The following is a 21,273-nucleotide window of genomic DNA, read 5'->3' on the forward strand; positions in this document are numbered from 1 at the left end:
AAGAAAACCTACTCTCCTTGCCCCGATGGCATCGATAAAACTAGCGCTGAAGTCAAGGCTCGCTTCAGCTTCTCAAAACCCTCTTGGCATTCGGTTCCCAAAATAAATTTTGCATTTTTCTTCGTCAAAGCGGTCAAGGGTACCACGATAGTAGAGAAACCTTTAATGAACTTTCGGTAGTAGCCAGATAGACCCAAGAAACTTTGGATATCGGTTACGCTCTTCGGTATTGACCATTATTTAACTACCTCGACTTTGCTCGAATCAACCTCAAATCCATCTCTAGAAATGATGTGGCCTAAGAACGCTACTCTCTCGAGCCTAAACTAGCACTTGCTAAACTTAGAGAATAACTTTCTATCTTGCCATATTCTCAAGTGCTGATTATGCTCCTCTCGACTCTTCGAGTAAATCATAATGCCATCTATGAAGAATATGATGAATTGATCCAGATACGGTTGAAATACGCGATTCATGAGATCCATGAAGATCGCTGGTGCGTTGGTCAACCCAAATGGCATCGACATAAACTCTTAATGCCCATATCAAGTCCTAAAAGCCATCTTATGAACATCGAACTCCTTTAACTTTAGTTGATGGTATCCAGAACGAAGATCTATCTTCGAGAAATTGATGCTCCTTGCAATTGATCAAATAAGCCTTCGATTCTAGGCAAGGGATACTTATTATAGATGGTGACTCTATTTAGCTCTCGATAATCAATACAGAGTTGCATACTACAATCTTTTTTCCTCACAAATAATACCGGTGCGCCCCATGGAGAACAACTAGAGCGAATAAACCTTTTTCCAACAATTTCTTTAATTTTATCCTTCAACTCTTTCATTTCAGCACGTGCTAGACGATAGGGTGCCTTAGAAATTGGCACAGTGTCCGGCATCAACTCAATAGAAAATTCCACCTCTCGGTCCGGTGGAATACCAGAAACGTCCGCAGGAAATTCTCTGACAACCTCTATATCTTCTAGCTTCTAACATACCGGAACATGTGCTAAAGTAACACATGCTAGAAAAGCTTGGCAACCTCACTTAAAAAGTTTCCTTGCACAAATGCAGGAGATGATGTGCGGCATTTTATTGTTCCTCGCTGCCTCGAAGATAAAAAATTTCCCGCTGGGCGGTCTAATGGACACTGACATCTGCCGAAAATTTATCGAAGCTCCATTCAATGATAGCCAATCCATGCCAAGAATGATATCAAATTCAGGCATTGGGAATACGATGTTATCTGTCTAAACCACATCTTTTTGCGATTGAAGCTCCAAATTCTTCAAACTGCTCGAAGTGACCATTCGATCACCAGAAGGTATAGAAACTTTGAAGCCCAATCCCATATCCTCGGGTATAATCTTTAGTCGGTTGACGAATTTCTCGGATATGAATGAGTGTGTAGCCCTCGAATCCAATAGTGCATAAGTAGCTACACCTAAAATGAATATCATTTATGCGACAAGTATACCATCAAATCTATTCGTGCTGAATTTTAAGGAATTTCTATAATTATTTTCCCATAATTTTCTCAAAAATTGCACATTTTACCCAAGTAATTTTTGAAAATAACATTTATACCCCTTAAAGTTTCGAAATCTCTTCATCTTAGTCCCTAAGTTTTTCAAAAAATACAATTTAGTCCTTGAATTTTTCGGAAATTTCAGATTTCCCCAAGAAGTTTTGTCCCTTTTTGATTTCAGTCCTTGGACTCTTGAAAATTTTGGTTTAGCCCTTAAACTTTCTGTCCAATGCAATTTAGCCCTTAATCTTTTCGGTTTTTGCACTTTTGCCCATAGGTTTTTGAATTTAAGCAATAATTGTCTAAGGTTTTAGATTCTTCCAATTTTAAACCTTAAAATTTATATTTTGGTTCAATTCCTTCCTTAACACTATTAATACTTATATTTCATGAAACGTCTGCCATTTTTATTGCTTTAAGAGTACTAGAATTTTTTTTTACACTCAATTTTCGGCCATATACATAAACCTCATGAAAATATTTTTATAAAATATTTTCCCCTCCAAATAAAACATCAACCAACTAGCATTTTAAAAATCAAGTGAAAAGTTCATAAAAATGAAATCATCGCATGTTACCAAACCTAAAAAGCAATTTATTTGAAAATTATAGCCCATACTAAACCTCTCAAAAATCTCTCAAAAGTATAAATAAATAGTCTTAAAATCTTTAACATAAATCATAAGTCATAATCGTAAATGCGGAAAAATAGAAACGCTGGTCCTCGGATTGTGTGCACCTTCAGTCCAGTCAAATCACTCGTCAAGACCTCCCTCAAACTCACCTGCATCCATCACACCTAGTGAGTCTAAAGACTCAACACACCATCATCTTTATAACAAGTAATACGTAATACAGTCAACATATAACAGTGAAAAATATTTGTACTTAAAATATCGTTTTTATGAAGATGCATAAACTTCAAACATGAACATTTTCGTAAAACTTTTATGATGCATGAACTTTATATAGATACATTTTCAAAATGATGCATAACATAAACCTTCACATTTTCCTTTTTTCCTCAACATGACTTGACATAAAATATTTTTCATGATCATAAACATTTTTCCTTTTTCCTTTTCCTTTTGTTGAATTCAGATCGTTAATTGTGACTTTCCTGACATGACATGAACATGAAAAATCGATGGATCCATCTACGTGAAACCACAGTACTGGGCGGCGGGGACATCAGCAACACTCTCACAGGTCAACTGAGCCTTGGCCTATCATGATTCGAATAGAAATACGATCGTCGGGGCTCCATCTGGGGCCTTCTCCCATATATGGGCTCCCTCTGGGGCCTTCTCCCCTCACGATACTCTCATTCTTACCTCAAACCTCATAACCTCATATTCGTAATAATTGAAACACGATCGTCGGGCTCCCACTGAGACCACAACCCTCACGACGTCGCCAACATTAACGAATTAGTCACAATCACTTCACTTCCTTCAACATTTACATTCTCATCACTTTATAAAAATCATGCATAACATAACATTTTGTTTTTGAAACCAAGCATGCAACATTTCTGTTAAATGTCTTCCTTAAATCATATAATCCCTTAGACATTTAAAAATCATAATTTAATCATGAACATTTCATAAACATTTAAAAATAATCATAATATCATAAAAATAGCATTTAGAGCACTGCCATGACGTTTACTAATTTTTCCGGTGTAAAAAGATCGTTTTACCCCTGGACTTGACCTTTTACGATTTTGACTTTTTTCTTGATTTCTTGACTGTAACATACCCCAAATAATTATTTAGGCTTAAATTAAAATTCCCATAATTTTATTTATCTTAAAAGCTAGACTTTTCAATTAATCTTTAATTAATCGTTTTGACGGTGTTTTAATCCCGAAAAATACCAAACTCTAATATAAAATTCCTAAATTCATAATTTAGTCTTTTTATATTAGTTTAGCCCTTATAGACCATGACTCAACCCCCGTGAGCCATTTTCCAATTTTTCTTTATTTAAAAACCCTAATTGATACCTAAACTTCGACCCCGAGCCAACTTTCAATTTTCACGAGTTACTCCCGAACCATGTCGACCCAAAACTTGACCCACATCTTAAACTATCCTACTGGACCCTTACAACACTAAGAACCCAGCCCCAACAACAAAAACGAGACACCCAACCCCAAACCCATGCTGGCCGAGAACTCCCATAGTGACTAGGACTTTTCTTTTTGTGCTTAGGACCATACGCAGTGACCCGTCCCTGGACCCACACCCATGAGCACTCACCTAGGACCCTAAGGACTCATTCAAACCCAGCCTGTTGCTCCTGGCTGCACCGCAGCGATGCCTGCACGCTGCTGCACCTAAGCGTGCAACGGCACCACTCTCGGGTAGGAGTCCTAGCTTGGCTAGGACTCCTTCCCCAGCCCTTACCTCGAGTCCTAGCATGGCTAGGATTCTCCCCTAGACTCCCCCAAACCTAGTTAGCCTCCAGACCAAGGCCAGCCCTTGCCCAGCCGTGGGGTACCAACCCGTAACCCCTTTTTCCCTCATCCAGCAAGTTTAATGGTTGTTCTTGTTTCTTTAATGTTCCAGCCGTGTGTTGTGTGGGTGAGTGGGGCTTCAATTCATACCAAAGCGTTACTTAAACATACCTAGACATCATGGCAGCCCCTTAGGTGTAAAACGTGAGTCATGGCATCAAAGATATTACATAAAGATCATGCACGTGGGAAAAACGAGAACATCAAAATTCTGGACTTCATGCTTCATACAAAATAACTTAAAAAAATATATTATGACATGATGGATGAGAAAATGAGATATATGGCGTGCCTTTGCATTTTAAACGCACCAAAAACCGTTGACAACGAAGAACGGGAAGAACCTTTGCTTTGTTCTACTTGGACCCTTCGAAATTCTCCTTCTAGCTTGTTAGTGTGTGTGTGCCATGAGGTTGGTGATTGAGGGAGAGAGTTTCATATTTTTAAAAATAGGTGGCCGATCCTTGATGCAAAAAGGCGTAGGGTTTTGGGTGGGGATTTGCATATTATATAGTAAATAAGGTTATTAATTCAAGTTTTGGCCTATTAAGCCAAGTTTAGGCCCATTAGTGCTTATTTAGGATTTAAATAAAATATTATCATGTGAATTTATTAACCGGGTTGCCAAAAATTCGTATTTTAGTTGAAAAACCAACACCGATAAAACTTACGTCCCGGCGTATAAAAATCACCTCAAAACCATTTATTTTCAAAAATACTAAAAAGTATCTCCCTTAATTTAAATAATTAAAAACAATTAACCAATAAAAACATTTTTACACTTTTCAGCCTTCGGTTCCCGTTCCTCGATCGTCACTTGAATATTCCTTAAAAATACAATTTAATGCAACCATGTAGGAAATATAATTTTAAAACTGCAAATATGCACAACATAATTAATTCATGTAATTAAAACATTTAATAAAAATACAGGAGAATTTAATAATTGCATGCATGTGGTTCGCGTGGACCTTTAAATTTTCGAGGCGTTACATTTCATGCTCAATTTCTATAGTCTTCAACATCATTCCTTTAATCCAATTATAGTAGAGCATGCAACGTAATTTCGTCTAGGTTCTTCATTATCCCAATCAATTCTCATAACCAATTTAATATTTCATGCAATAAAATCAATATAAAAACGTTAAATAACTAGGTTACCAGTGATTAGGGTCGTGTCTGGCTCTTCTTCAGCTTCTTCAGCGTGCATCACATAAGCTCTGCCCACATTGGGTCCTTTCTTATTCAGGCAATCAGCGGCCTTATGTAACTCTTCCTTTCATATGAAGCATTTATGATATCCACATGCACTTGCCATAGTGTAAACGATTGCATTCTTTGCATAACGACGTCTCTTCAGGTTTTGATGCTCCAGGCTGTGGTGGCTTCTGTTGTCCCAGCTTCTTCAATTGTCCTTGGGGCTTTTGTTGCCCTTTAGCTTTCGGAGGTCCCGTGAATTGCCACTTGACTGGCTGAGAGCTCTGCTAGTGCTGCCGCCTCTTGCCCTGTATCTTACCATCAATATCTTTCAGGGCTTGCTCAGCTTGGAATGCACAAGCAGTGGCTGCTGCATAGTCAGCCAGTCGCATGAACATCACATCACGGCGTATGGTAGGTCGCATACCATCCAAGAAGTGCCTTAGTTGTTCAGCAGCGTCCCTAGCAATAAGGGGTGCAAAGTGACAACCCCTATCAAACTTCCTAACGAATTCAGCCACAGTCGTGTCTCTCTGAGGGAGAGTCATAAATTTCCTCTTCAAGCGTCTTCGGACGTCAGCAGTAAAGTACTTCTCGTAGAAAATGTTCTTGAATTGCACCCAAATGAGGGTGGCTAGATCAACTCCATTCTCAGCTTTTCCCCACAAAACAGAATCGTCGTCTCGTAGCATATACGTTGCACACCTAACTCAGTCAGAATCTCCCTTATTCAGATAACGAAAATGCACATCAAGATCTCGAATCCAATCCTGAGCTGCAAACGGGTCGGTGGTGCCAGAAAATTCCTTCGGAATTGATCATACATGTCATGTTCTGGCCTCGGAGCATGCTTAGCCTGCTGCTCAAAGAAACGTGCCTTGCCCTCTAGAACACGAGTAGCAGCATCCCCATTAGGAGGTGGGGGTGCATTTCCTTGACGATTCTCATTAGTCTCAGCTTGCCTATCGGTACTAGGTGCAGGTCCAGGAGGAATTGCATCTGAATTTTTTCCAATTTCTAAATGTAATCAACATGCATTTAAATCTAAGTTTCAAACCATGCAGTATATAATAATCCTTTTTGAGTAACTTTAAGCATATTTATTATTTAACTTCAAAAAGCATATAAACATGTAACTTAAACGTATAACCATGTAAAAATGCAGGTACCATAATAAAAATCATGTAAATTAATTGAACTTACAGATTTGATGCTTGACGACTAAGCTTTCCGGAACTGGCGGTGGCACAACACTTTGTAGGAACATTGCTCTGATACCAACTGAAACGTCCAATACTCGTTTTCTTAAAATTTTACTAGAATTTTTTTACCCCACTTAAGCATTTGGCCGAAAGTATACATAACTATATTTTAAAGTACTTTCGCAACATTTAAAATATAGCTACAAACTATTATTTGAAAATCCAAAAGAACGCATTTAGAACATAACATCTTAAACCTCAACCAAATATGAACTTAACTCTAACATCCTCTAAAAAATCTCTTAAAAGCATCATAAGTGATAAAATCTTTAAAGTAGCTTAAATCTTAAACATAATTTTTATTTGCGGAAGACTAACGATAGTCCTTGGGTTGTGTGCACCTTCAGTCCAGCTAGTTCAACCATCAAGTCCTCCATCAATACCATGCTCACCTGCATCGATTACACCTAGTGAATCTATAAACTCAACAAACCTTAATCATGATAGCAAGTAATACATATACATTCACATGCAACAGTGAAAATACTTTTCATTAACGTCAACTTTAAACATTTTTCTGTTATCATATACTTTTTTTTCATCATATACGTATAAGTTTATCTTTTTATTGAATTCAGAAACTTAATTGTGACTTTTGTATTAGTTGTAGGTCGATGGATCCATCTACGTATAACCACGGTACTGGGAGGCGGGGACATCAGCATCACTCTCACCCGTCAACTGAGTCTTGGCCTTACATATCATCGTATCATCGTATTAGTCACAATCAATTCACCTCCTTCAACTTTTTCATATTTCCATCACTTATAAAATTCATGCGTATGTAAATCCTTTTTCTTTTGAACAAAGTATGCAACATGTCATTTAGCATTAACGTTTCATTATAAAATTCAATAAAAATTTGAAATAAACATTTTAATATATATTACACCCTTCAGGACACTGTCAGGACGTCTGAAATTTTTCAGGTGTAAAATAACCATTTTATCCATAAACCCTAGCTTCTCAATTTATCCTTAGATCATAAAACGACGACCCAAATCCATTCAAACTTAACTTATCACCTTAAAATACACCCATAAATATTTCTTAGACATAAACTTAAGCTTATCGATTAATTTTCCAATTTGTATTTAAACTTAGACTTACATCGTGTTTTGACTCGCATTGACTCAAAACTTAATCAAACATTAACAACTTGAACCATAGCTTAGTAACACCTAATTATAACATATGCAACACAAATCAAGCCAATTAAGACCCTCGATCAAGCCTAGATCAGCTACTGAATTTTCTTGTCCTAATTTTAAAACACAAGCCTCCTACCCATGAAGCCTTCGGCTCCAGCGCTTAACCAAAAATGCTAGACCCAAGAACACCCTCCTAGGACCATGACCATGCCCATAACAAGCTATTGTATTGAACCTAAATCCCACAAACGTGCCCAGCCCTTCACCCGTGAAAAAGATGCCAAGCGCACCTCCACACGCGGTTCCTCCCTAGCCCTCATACTAGCCCTCATGAAATCAACCTATGACCTTGACTAGCCTCTTTTAGGACCCTTGAACACATCCCAACTACAGCACACATCCCTCTTTTCCCTATCCACCATGACCGAAACACTAGCCATCAAAAAACCCCAATTTTTGTTCAAACCATCATCCCTTCACGGGCAGCCCTTATATATGCATTCATGGACCTTTAAACGTGTGGAAAAACATCCCTTAAAGTACCCCTACCATGACAGCCCCTTTGTGCATCATTATCAAGAGTTTTTTAAAAAATAAAACTCTAATTTTATGCATATTTAGTGTGAAGGGCCTAACACTCCTTTCTTGAAAATTTGCGGAAAATTAAAAATTTTTTTTTTAAAAGAACTTAAATGGCCTCATTCATAAAATCACTGGTGAATCAAGTTCAATATTTCAAAATATTGCAGCGGAAGAAAATCAAAGTTTTGCCAACAACAACGATTTAAAAATATCCAACAACTGATAAAAATTGTTTGCGAAGAAAATAACAACTGCTGCTCTGAGGTCCTCGGGTGCCACTACTGCCGACCCAAGCTGGCTCACTGGTCCCCGCCCTCGGCCCTGGCCTCATCAGTACCTACAACAATCAAGTCTAGTGAGCCTAAAGACTCAGCATGCATAAATCGCAGGTAACGAGTAAAAATCTGAATTTAAAATATGCATGTGATAAAATATCATGTCCTGAGGCATACTGAAAATAATCTTTACTGAGCAATTATAATACGTGCATAACTGAACTGGAAAATCACTGTAAAAATATTTGCTCCTTGGAGCCTGTACTGAAATATCTGGTAAAATTTTCTGTTGAGATTATGTTTTACGCCTGTGGCCACTGCACTAAGCTGAACTGATCGGTAACTGGCTACCGGGGAGGCTGAAACTGAACTGAGCTGGCCGGTCACTGGCGACCGGGTGGTACCATACTGAACTGATCGGTCACTGGCGACCGTATAAAATAACACTCCCACATAGTGAATGAACCACAAGCCATATCGCATAAATCTCAAAAATAATCATTTTCTATTTAATGCACGTAAAATAATTAACTGGCATAATGAAAATTCCTGTAATTTTACCAACTGGATTGGATTGGATCGTTCCCAGGCTCGCTGCAACCTAACTGTGCCATGAAAAATATGCAATAGCTTAAACTTAACCAACTATGCAATTTACGTTCAAAAGATGCGACTATGACGCCTAATGACTTCGCATTTAATCATGACTCCGAGCCAACCTGAACCGACACTGAACCGACATATAGTCATGATTAAAATACGATGAAAAATCATAAAATAATGTTCCTAAAATGATAGGGTCGAAATCTAGGTGGAATGGAGGCCAAAACACGAAACGCTCTTTCGAGAGTCAATTTGGCACATTGCACCGTAAATTCTCGTACGACCTCAAAAATGATCCAAATGACAAACGGTCAAAAACATGACCTTCCTAACTCAACGAGGCACTGTCCAGTCCAAGGCCATGGGCTAAAAGCCAACCAAGAACTCAAACGACGCTTCTGAACAGCAGCATACTTGCTGTCAAAAAAAATACAGCAGCTGCGCACTACAAGACTTGCATTGGTTTCGAGACTATCGGCCATTAGGGGCGTGAACCACCGACCAGAGACTCTTACCAACATCCCAAGGAATGATTTGAACCATGGCTAAGGGCCCTAGGCCAGCCACAATCCGCATCACACCAAATCTTAACCGAAGGGTCCAACCGAGAGCAACGTGCATGCGTGTGTAGTGTTTATGCTATGATCGATGTCTTGCGTCGTTCCAGTGGCCATTTGATTGACCATGGCACAATCTAGACATCTAGGAGCATGATATGAACCGTGGCTAAGGGCCATAGGCCAACCAAGATCCACACCAAGCCACAAAAGAAACGAACCATATGCTGAAAATGGAAGGGCCGAATGGGGAAAGGGGCTGTTCTTGTTGATTATTTAAAAACCGATGAGCCATGGACCAAGCCACCAAAAGGGCGACTTAGTCACGTCTTAGACATGCTAGGGAAGTGATCCAACCATGGATAAAGGCCCTTGGGGCAGCCAAGATCAGATCCACAACCCTTGACACAAAACTGAAATTTCGAATCACATTTCTGCACTTATGGGGAACTTGCTGTCATTTCGGTTTTCCAGCAAGTATGGGGCTGGTTTGAATGGACCAACATGGTCCTAATGCATCCTACTACATGTATACAAGTCGCCTTGGGAGCCTGGAGTCGATCCAATACCTGAAACCATCAAAACTCAGAAAAACGTGAAGCTTGCCATGAAGAGCCGAAATTCTGCATGTGTGTTCCCAAAATATTTTGACATGTATCTCGGTTTTTGCTTGCTAAAACATGATCATGTACTGAAAAATAAATGATAATATGACTTGATTGAGGTTTGAAAGAAATCTAGACATGCCTGGTTTCGTTTCGAAAGAAAACGAAAAGAAGAGACGAGACGGCGCGGAGGAGACGGAGTGGCTTGCTTCTCTACCTTTCTTGGCTCTCGATTTTTCTCCCTTTCTCCCTAGCTGTTATTCACGTTTTTTTCTACTGAAAAGGGGTCTTATTTTCGGTGGAGGTGGAGGGGGAGTGATGGTTATGAAGGTGAGGAGAAGGGTGCACAAAAATAGGATCATATCACGACCAAGTCTTCATGCATTTGAATTTTGAATTTTGAATTGCTATCAAATGATCTCTTAGGTGGTTCTAGACTATAGTGGCCGAAAATGCATGATAAATGGTAGGGGGAAAATTGATTATCTAGTAATTTAATAACCCTTAAAAGCCTTACTAATCCTTTAATTAATTTAGTGAACTAACCCCTTAATTAAGTAACTTAAATGAGCTCATTTCTTAATCACCTCCAATAATTAAATTAAAATCCTCAACTAACTTAAATAATTCCTTAAACTTCTTTTTTAACTTAAATGAACTTACTTGCTAGCTAAATTAACTTCTGTAAATACTTCTCAAATCTTAAATTCTATCTCAAAACTCCAACTCCAGTCCGACCTCACTGAAATAACTGAAATGCTAAAAATCAAACTACTGAACTGAAATAATGAATAATTAACTTCAAACAAATGCATTTAAAATAATTATGCAATGAAGTCAATTAAATTTTAAAAATCTAGAATTATGCATGGATTATACGTCTACTGATTTACGGGTTCTACATTTAGGCAATATATTTTTCATGCAATTATAATTAAATATAAATAATATAATGTAAAAGATGTGAGAAATAAGATTAAATCATGTATTTGCATTTATTACGTACGAAAAACGACTTGTGATGCGAAGAACGTTGGCGGAAAGATGGGGGAAGAAGCTTGCTAAATTGTTTTCTTCTAGCTTGTGTGACTTTCTTCTTCAAATATTTTGAGTGTGCGTGTGTCTAGGCTTATTAGGAGTCCTCGGGTATGTTCGTTTGATGTGTAAAGTCCAAAATTAAGACGACGTAATCCAACTGCATGCAAAGCTAGGAAATATGAAAAATGAGTAATTAATTGATTTTAATTGCTAATTGATTTTTTGACATATATGCTTATATGATAAATAGGTTTTTATTATCATTATGCCTAAAACTGTATTTTTAAAGATTATTCAAGTTGAGATCGAGGAACGGAGACCGAGGGAAGGAAAACGTAAAATGGTATTATTAAATAATTAATTTTAATTATTTAAAAATATAAGTGTTGCTCTTTCATATTTTTGAAAATAAGAAGTTTTGAGGTGATTTTATACGCCGGGACGTAAATTTTATCGGTGTTTGTTTTTCAACAAAAATACAAACTTTTTAGTAACTCGGATATTAAATTCACAAACTTATTTTACAGAAACTATTTTAATATTTTAATTAAATCCTAACTAAGACTAATGGTCCTAAATTATGAGCTTATTAGGCCTAAAGCCTTGTTAGTATATAATTAGCTATGTAATTTCACTACAAAGAAAATGCCACTAGCTACAATTTGCGACGGTTTTAATAACCGTCGCAACAAATATTTGCGACTGTTATTTAAGCCGTCGCTAAATTTGGCGACAGTTTAGTATTTATTGTCGCTAAATGTAGCGACGGTATTTATGTGCAAAATCGTCTCTACTTAGCGACGGTTTATAAATTCCGTCGCTAATTTTTTAGGTAAAATAACAAAAAAATTTAAGAATTTAATAAATCTGTGTTTTGAATTGGTACAATCGTGTAAGAGATAAAAAAATTTAAGTGTCGTGAAGTGATAAAATCGTGTAAGAGATAAAAATTTTAATTGTTTTGAAGTGGTAAAAAAATCGTGTAAGAGATAAAAATTTTAAGTGTTGTAAAGTAGTAAAATCGTGTAAGAGATAAAAATTTTAAGTGTTGTGAAGTTATAAAATCGTGTAAGTGAGAAAATTTTAAGTGTTGTGAAGTGAATGGAAGAAAATGAAGCGAATTTGAAGTTATTTATAGAGAGTGGTGGAAGAAAATGGAGGGAAGTTTAGGCGGGATCGAATTTTTGAATTTGCGACGTTTGATTTAGGACCGTCTCTAATGTTAGCAACGGTTTAAGCTAAACCGTCGCTAATATCAAATTAGCGACGGTTGTAAATGACACTGTTGCTAACTTTAGCGACAGTTCATATATAACTGTCGCTAATTTGAAATTAGCGACGGTTTAAAAGTAACCGTCGCTAATTTAAAGTGAATGAAAGAAAATGGAGGAAAGTTTAGGCGGGATCAAGTTTTTGAATTTGCGACGGTTATATTAAAACTGTCGCAAATATTAGCAATTGTTTGAACTAAACCGTCGCTAATATCAGCGAGGGTAAATTTTAAACCGTCGCTCATTTGAATTTGCGACGGTTATATTAAACCCGTCGCAAATATTAGCAACTGTTTGAACTAAACCGTCGCTAATATCAGCGAGTGTAAATTTTAAACCGTCGCTAAATAACGTTGTCTTTTACTATAAACACACGCTAATCGACAACGGTTTTCTAAAACCGTTGTCGATTGTCCAAAAAAACACGCTAATAGACAACGGTTCATGAAACCGTTGTCATAAACGTTCAAAGACAATGGTTTTACAGAACCGTTGTTATTGACCCTGAAAACCGTTGTCTTTGACCCCCAAAAGACAACGATTTTATAAAAACCGTTGTCTTTTGCTTAAAAAACTATCTACGACAACGGTTTCAGTTAAAACCGTTGTTAAAAGTTTTTTGACAACGGTTTTAACTAAAACCGTTGTCGTATGTGTGTTGTTGATTCTGAATTTTCTTGTAGTGTTTGTTAATCACCAAAAACCCTACACACAAATTGCACGCCACTTTTCAGAATTGACACCCCAATATTTTGCAAACCTCACGGCACACACTCACAATTGAAGAAGAATTTTTGGTATTCAAGGGGTAGCTTCCTAGCCATCGTCTCCTCGTCCCGTTCTTCGTCTTCAACATTTATTCGTGTGTTTAAAATGCAAAGGCACGCCATACATCTCCTTTTCTCTTCTATCACATTGTAGTATTATTTTTAATTACGATGTATGAAAAGCATTTTGCCCTTATGATTATTTTTGAAATATTGCATGCATATATGTAAAAATTATGATTTAAGGTTCCAAAAACTTGTTTATTGTGTTCCTATGAGGCAGCCATGGCTAGGCTTTGATCAAGGGATGTTTTTCATGATTTTAAGGGTTCTAAGACATCACCACACACGTTAAACAAAAAGCAAACCAAGGTGGAGTCGATTTTTGCTGCATAAATTCATGGGATTCGGGTTTTGCGTACAAAGGGCTGGCTTGGTCTTGGCTTGTGGTCAGGGCGAGCCAAGGACATGGTTCAGTCGAGGGGTGACCCTTAACCAGGTTGGGGCTAGAGTCGTGAGGGTTGGGAGGAGTCCTAATCAACTAGGACTCCTACACGAGAGAAGGGGGTGGCGCGCAGACTTTCACGGCTGGTGCAGGGTCGTGGGCTCGGTCCAGGGCTCAGGGGCCTGGCTAGGATGAGTCTCTAGGGTCCTAGGAAGGCATGTGAGTGGTTGGTTCAGGGGCTGGGCTCGGTGGTAGTGGCCTAGACACGCAACAAGAGTCCATGCACAGATGGAGTTCTCGGCCAGTTTAGGTGTGGGTTTGGGGGCTTTGTTTTCTTGATTGGGGTGATTCATAGGGGTTCCAATGGTCTAGTAGGTTGCACTAGGGAGTTGGTCAGGGTTTGGTTCAGGTTGGCTCGATGGTGGCTCGACAAAATCGGGACATGGCACGGGTGGGATTTTGTATGTCACTTTAGGATTTCATAAACTAAAATAAATCGAAACACGGCTCACGGTGGTCGAGTCATAGTTCACGAGAGCTAAAATAATATAAAAAGACTAAGTTTTGAATTTAGAAATTTTATATTAAAGTTTGGGATTTTTCAGGATTAAACATCGTTAAAACGATTAATCACGAATTAATTAAAAACCCTAGGTTTTAAGCTAAATAAAATTATAGAAATTTTAATTTAAGCTTAAATAATTATTTGGGACATGTTAGAGTCAAGAAATAAGAAAAAGTCAAAAACGTAAAATGTCAAGTCCAGTGGTAAAACGGTCATTTTACACCTAAAAATATTAGTAAACGTCATGGAAACTGTGGGGACCCGGACGCTAATCATCTTCTTAATCATCTTTGGGATTTAATTATCAATTAAACTAAATAGGGTCTAAAAATTTTTCTTTTAAAACACAAGTGCGGAGCGTGATGGAATGTAACTAATATATATCTCAGTATATAAGTACAATAATGTACAAAAATTATTCAAACTAGTCTAAGGTTCAACTACTAAATTTCAAGTATTAAACCAAGTCTACAATAAGTCCGGAATCACCACTCTAAACTCGTCTTCTCTCATCATCTTCTTGACTCCGATCCTGTCCCACCTGTTGTCATGCACACATACAAAACAAGACAATAGCCGGATACTCCGGTGAGAATAAATCCCAGTATAAAACATGGTAGACATGCATATACACAATATAAATCATAAAGCATATTATCATGCATAAAATCAATAACAATAGGTTTCATAGTTTATGAAACCAAATCAAAATAAGCATGCAGTAACAATGGGTTCCATAATCTCTGAAACCAAAATAAAATAAGCATGCAACTCAATTCAATTCATATCTTGACTCGACTCGACTCTAACTCTAGGGATCCCGGTGTGAATAAGACGTCACTGTCTGTCACCTACCCTCCCAATCGGGGTGACGGTACGTCTTATTCCTAGACTTCGGTCCTGTCTGTATCGAATGTCTACAATCGGAGGAAATCTGCTCCTATGCGTCGATACCACCGAACATCTAGAAATTTGGTAAATCTGCAAATGACTCTTCTATCTTAAATGCTTGAATATAAATCTATAAACAAAACATAATCATAACAAAATATAAACAACAATCTAGTATGTGATTTTGTTGGGAAACTCAAATTGAATCTTATTTGAGTTGTGTCTTCCCAAAACAAAACATGAATTATACCTTTGTCTTCCCGGTCTGACGAAGACGAAGTCTTGTATTCCAATCTGTCCATACCCAGTCTGGCAATGACAAGTCACATAAATACCATATCAGTATATAACTCAATTCAAGACCTGATCAATACTCAAATCAATACATAATCTGATCCATATCGGAACAACGTACAATCTAATTCATATCAACGATATCACGCTACAATCGAAATCATTACTGAATCTGGTCAATCTATATCAACTGATATTTCGACGGCATAACAATACAGTCTCGATAACCCCGTCAATCTCAACATCGCAAGTATAATACCAGAATTCATAATCTCAATATCGGTACACTTAAAATCAGTAACAACACAACTCTGATATCAAATCTCAATCAATTCAACTCTGAAACTCATAACAATTGTATAAACAGTCTATTCTTTAATCTGACTTCAATTATACAATGTTTACTGTAGCAGAAACACCATATCTGATTCATATTCAATTCTGACAATATTATAAATTCAAATCATGTCTAAACGTAACAAAACTTACGTCCAGTTGTAGCCTGCGTTGATAGGAACTCGGTGCTGAAATCGGATTGAAAATCTAACGGGCGGTTTCTTCGTAAATTAATTTCTAAGATCACGAACTAAAATTTCTCCCCAACTCTCGATTTCCTTCCGACTTTCTGAAGATAATTCGCATGCTTATATATATATACACACCAGGCATGCAGCAAGGCAAGTGGCGTCGTGCATGTTCTGCACGTTGGCACGCACAAAGTCGTGCATATGCGCCGGTTGTTCGAACCAGCATTTTGTCTTCTCGCGCATATGCGCCAATCACTTCCGCGCAGATGCGCCGAACATTCTGCCCATCACGCGCATGTGCGCCATATACGTCGCGCTTATGCGCCGAGTACTCTCCTAGCCTAATGGATACCTCGCGCATATGCGGGCCCTCAAACCGCGCATATGCGCGCAAGGTTCTGTCTTCCTCGGGCATGTGCGCCCAACACGTCGCGCATGTGTGCAAGGACTTCTCCTTTCATCTCTTTTGATTTTCTTTCGGTTTTTCCGGTCCAATCCGTTCCGTCTATAATCATATTAATTATCAACAATAGATTATAATAATCATCGCCAAATCCTTTCAAATTAACAGGATAAATTTCTTGGGCCTTACATTTCTCCCCCTCTTAGATTTGAGTTCGTCCTCGAACTCGCAAGCAATCAATTCAGATATATCAGAAGAAATGTATACAGAGTTTAAATCAGAAACTCATCTCAATGAATCCATTCTGAAATCTCAATCTTATATTAGATTCTATCTCTCAAATAGTTTCTTTGATATTCTGACAATCTTACCGTGTTTTCAACAACAGAATAATCCTCATTCTGAAATATTTTTTTTTATGGATCTCTAATTCCAATATGGAACAAGAATTCAAGAAGTATAATATCGTAATACCCCCTTAAAATAACTCTAATAAAATTAGTCTCGCAATACTGGCTGTATGACATCCGTATATACTAATTCATAGCTCATAATAAATCAACATCATCAGCTGTTATCAAATCTGTTTATCCCAGTCAAGGATTTACTCAATCTTCGGCTTCAAATACCAACAGTCATCGTCCGGCTTTGGCATATTTAGTCTGTTCATTCGAAGTTGGTTTTCATTCTTTTCCGAATCAACTTCATTTTGTTTATCAGGTTTCTGCTTTTATCAAATTCAATCTCAGATATCACCGTAATATCATTCCCATTCAGAGGAAATCCGCAGTACTCACTGTACAATGCCTCATCTGTAGCTATCTCAATACTCGTTTGATAGCTATCATTATACAATAATTCATATAGTGACAATATGTCATGTCAACTAGTGCTAACATCCAGCACTACAACTCCATAAATATCTTTTAATATCTGGATAGTACCCTCTGGCTATCTATCAGTCAGTAGATAATATATAAATGAGTTCATGGTATGTTCTGCCACAATTACAAACTCAATCAAAATTCACAATCTGATATAATCTATTTCAACATTCTGGTCAATCTGACTATTTTTTTGACATCGATCTTTGTCATCTGGTCATGTGTGTACGTCATCTTGTACAACTACTAGATATAGATTGAACAATCTGTCAATCACAATCATATCATATCACAATCTGGAAAGTATTGCAGTGGTCTCATTACGAAATTCGTCGAAATATACTCCCCATGTCTAGTCAGAATTATACAAATTCTGTAATAAATCTTCTGATTTCTATCTTTCTGTCTTCATTTATTGACAATTCAAACATTTCAGTACAATTTTTGCCAACATTTTAGTACCATTTATATCATAACTGATTTAATCTTTCTATATCAAAACTGTCTGTCCGAATATTATCCATTCTCAGTTACCAAAATGAAAACTGAATCCACTATTGTGTGTTTCTGACACTATCTGTCATTTCAGATTCGAACTATTTGGTACAAACAAATCAGTTAATAATATATAAAAAAAAATACCTACCTGGTATTCGGTTCTGACTATCGATATCAAATTCTGTCGTGCAAATCTGACACATTTGACATCATACGATAATCATTCTCATACAGTAAAAATCACATATTTGTCACTCTGATCGATGCTCTGCTCTGATTATCGAAATTAAGTTCTGAACATTCTGGTTAAATCTCTGAACTGCCGAAATTCTCGAATTCAGCTCTGATTCGGTTTGAATAATCTGTATCAAACACTGACTCAGAATAACAGTACTATCAAATCAGATTCACAATATCACTAATCTATACTGATCTAGTGAGTTCAGTAAACTCATAAAACGGCAATTTCTGGAAATATTGTCAATTCTGACTAATCAATCACGTCTTCATGTCGTTCTGATCAACTGCTATATATCATCTGCAAATATAATATGCCCTCAAACAATATAAGTCGTCTCAAATATTGTTTTAGAACAATAACAATACTCAAGCAGATACAAAACAACAATCGTATAAGATAATCTGCCAACTCAGACCAAAAATAAATTTTTGACATTTCTAAAATTTCTGATCTTTCTGATATCGGTATCGTTCTCAGTCACTGATCAAAATCTCAACTGTGTCAAAATCAATCGGTATATTAACTTCTTCAGATATCGCTTATTCTGAATACAATCTGTTTCAAGCAAGATTCTTATCTGAATAATTTCTGTATACAATAATCACAATTCTCAGAGTATTCAATACAATCTTCAATTGTTTGATTCAATCGATCAGACGCTGTGAATATATCCACATATCATATATATAATAAGCATAAATCATTAGAATACCTCTGAACACAAGATTTATCAATCTATAGACAGAACTGAATATTTCCAAGAGAAGCACTAAATCAGATGTAACTCTTGGTCAGTATTCTTCTACCGATATTTCAATTCTTTCAATTCATGCAGTGACATTCTGTACATTCAATATCATTCTGTACTGAATTCTAAAACACAAACAGTACCTAGTATCAATTCAATTCTGAAATCTATCTTCCTGATATAAAGCAAATCCAAAATCTTATCTAGGAAGACGTCAACCAACTCGTACATCACTTGGCAAATCTGCCAATACTAGGCTCGATTTCAGCATGTCTACTGAATACATAAGGATACCATCTGCTCCTTTCTGTATCAATCGAGTCATAAACAATACAGATATAAAAGGAATTCTAGATCCAGAATCTTTACCGTGGAATTTCTACTCATCAGCCCTATCTGGTCTGAATCTTGTATTTTTCTGGAAGGAATCTACAATAGTTCTGTACTTGTTCAGCATATTAATATCAATAATGCGGTCAAATCGGAAACACAATTACATCATAATCTAACTCGACCTCATTCTCATCTTACTGTAGTATACAATATTTCCCAGAAATCTCTGATATCAATCTTTCTTTCCCAAAAAGTAAGGGAATCAATACTACAGTACAAACAGACTAAACAGATACAACATATCTCAATGCAACTCAGTCAAAGATAATCATAGGGAATGCATTAGTATATATCAATACCTATGCAATATAATCATAAAAGAACAGTACATGCCACTATATCATCAGGTGTTTTTTGTGTCTGTTCCTCGGTCTTCTGCTCCCTTAAATCTTCGGGAACTTATCTAAGGACAAACTCTAGCAAAGTGTCCCGGCTGCCTACAAATATGGCAACTACCAGTCACTCCCTAGCATTTCTCTGTGGAATGTCTCCCTCCGCAAGTTCTGCAATATACTCCAGTATAACTCGGGCTGGAACCACTGGAGCTAGACGAACCACTCAGTCCGCTCCCTAACTTCTTAAACTGTTTCTTTCGAGCTTTCAGCAAATCTTGCTTTTCACTCGTACTGCCTTTATCAAATCTAAGAGGGAGTTGTTGTGTTTGGAGTGGAATCATATCCAATCTTTCTCGTTGTCGAATCAGACTTACCTCAGCTCTTTTTGCCCTACTCAAAGTATCAGCAAGATGGTAAGGTCGCTGCATATTTATCAATGCAACTATCTCCGAATTAAATCCTTTGATGAACTGATCAGCTACATCTTCATCATTCCCAGCTATCTGAGGAGCAAAACTTAGTAGAGTAGAGAATTTAGCAACACATTCTTCAATATTCAGTTGGTCTTGTTTCAAATTCTCAAACTCTGCTCTTTTGTCTTCTCGGTATGAAACTGAGAAAAATCTTTGATAGAATTCGTCTTTAAAGACTTCCCACGTGATCACAGTACCACGTTGTTCTAATACTCCCTTGATTGTAATCCACCAACTCGTGGCGGCCTCTCGTAACTGGTTGGGCACCAATTTAATTCTCTGTTCATCTGAATACTTAAGCAAATCAAACAACAGTTCTATGTCATCTAACCAATTCTGACACTCTTCCGACATCTCAGTACCCCTCAAAATCGGCGGTTGAAACGACTGAAATTTTTCTTCAACTGTATTTCCATCAGAGTTTCTGATATATCTATCTGTTCAACCGAAGTACTGCCCCGTTCTGGAATTCTTCTAGGAGGTATATCTGATTACCAAAACCATTAGTAACCCAAATACTACAAACATGTTCCATTCTTTCTCGGATCATCTTACTGCTGATCATGAATCAGATCTGATTCATACTCAATAATACATAATACCAACTCAAATCGGATAATCAGGTAAACATGTATTTCAAAGCAGTAAATCATAGTATCATGCTAGCATACATAATGTAAATCAACATTAAAATAAATCTCATGCTAGCAATCACATGCAAGGAAGGAAAACTCAATCTACCCCGCTCATTCTCTTCTATCTCAATCTAAAGGATCTATCGCTCTGATACCACCTGTTGTGGGGACCCGGACGCTAATCATCTTCTTAATCATCTTTGGAATTTAATTATCAATTAAACTAAACAGGGTCTAAAATTTTTTTTTTTAAAACACAAGTGCGGAGCGTGATGGAATGTAACTAATATACATCTCAGTATATAAGTACAATAATGTACAACAATTATTCAAACTAGTCCAAGGTTCAACAACTAAATTTCAAGTATTAAACCAAGTCTACAATAAGTCCGGAATCACCACTCTAAACTCGTCTTCTCTCATCATCTTCTTGACCACGATCCTGTCCCACCTGTTGTCATGCACACATACAAAACAAGACAACAGCCGGATACTCCGGTGAGAATAAATCCCAGTATAAAACATGGTAGACATGCATATACACAATATAAATCATAAAGCATATTATCATGCATAAAATGA

Source organism: Primulina tabacum, chromosome 1, assembly GCF_025594145.1.
Source record: "Primulina tabacum isolate GXHZ01 chromosome 1, ASM2559414v2, whole genome shotgun sequence".
In the NCBI taxonomy this organism is placed as follows: domain Eukaryota; kingdom Viridiplantae; phylum Streptophyta; class Magnoliopsida; order Lamiales; family Gesneriaceae; genus Primulina; species Primulina tabacum.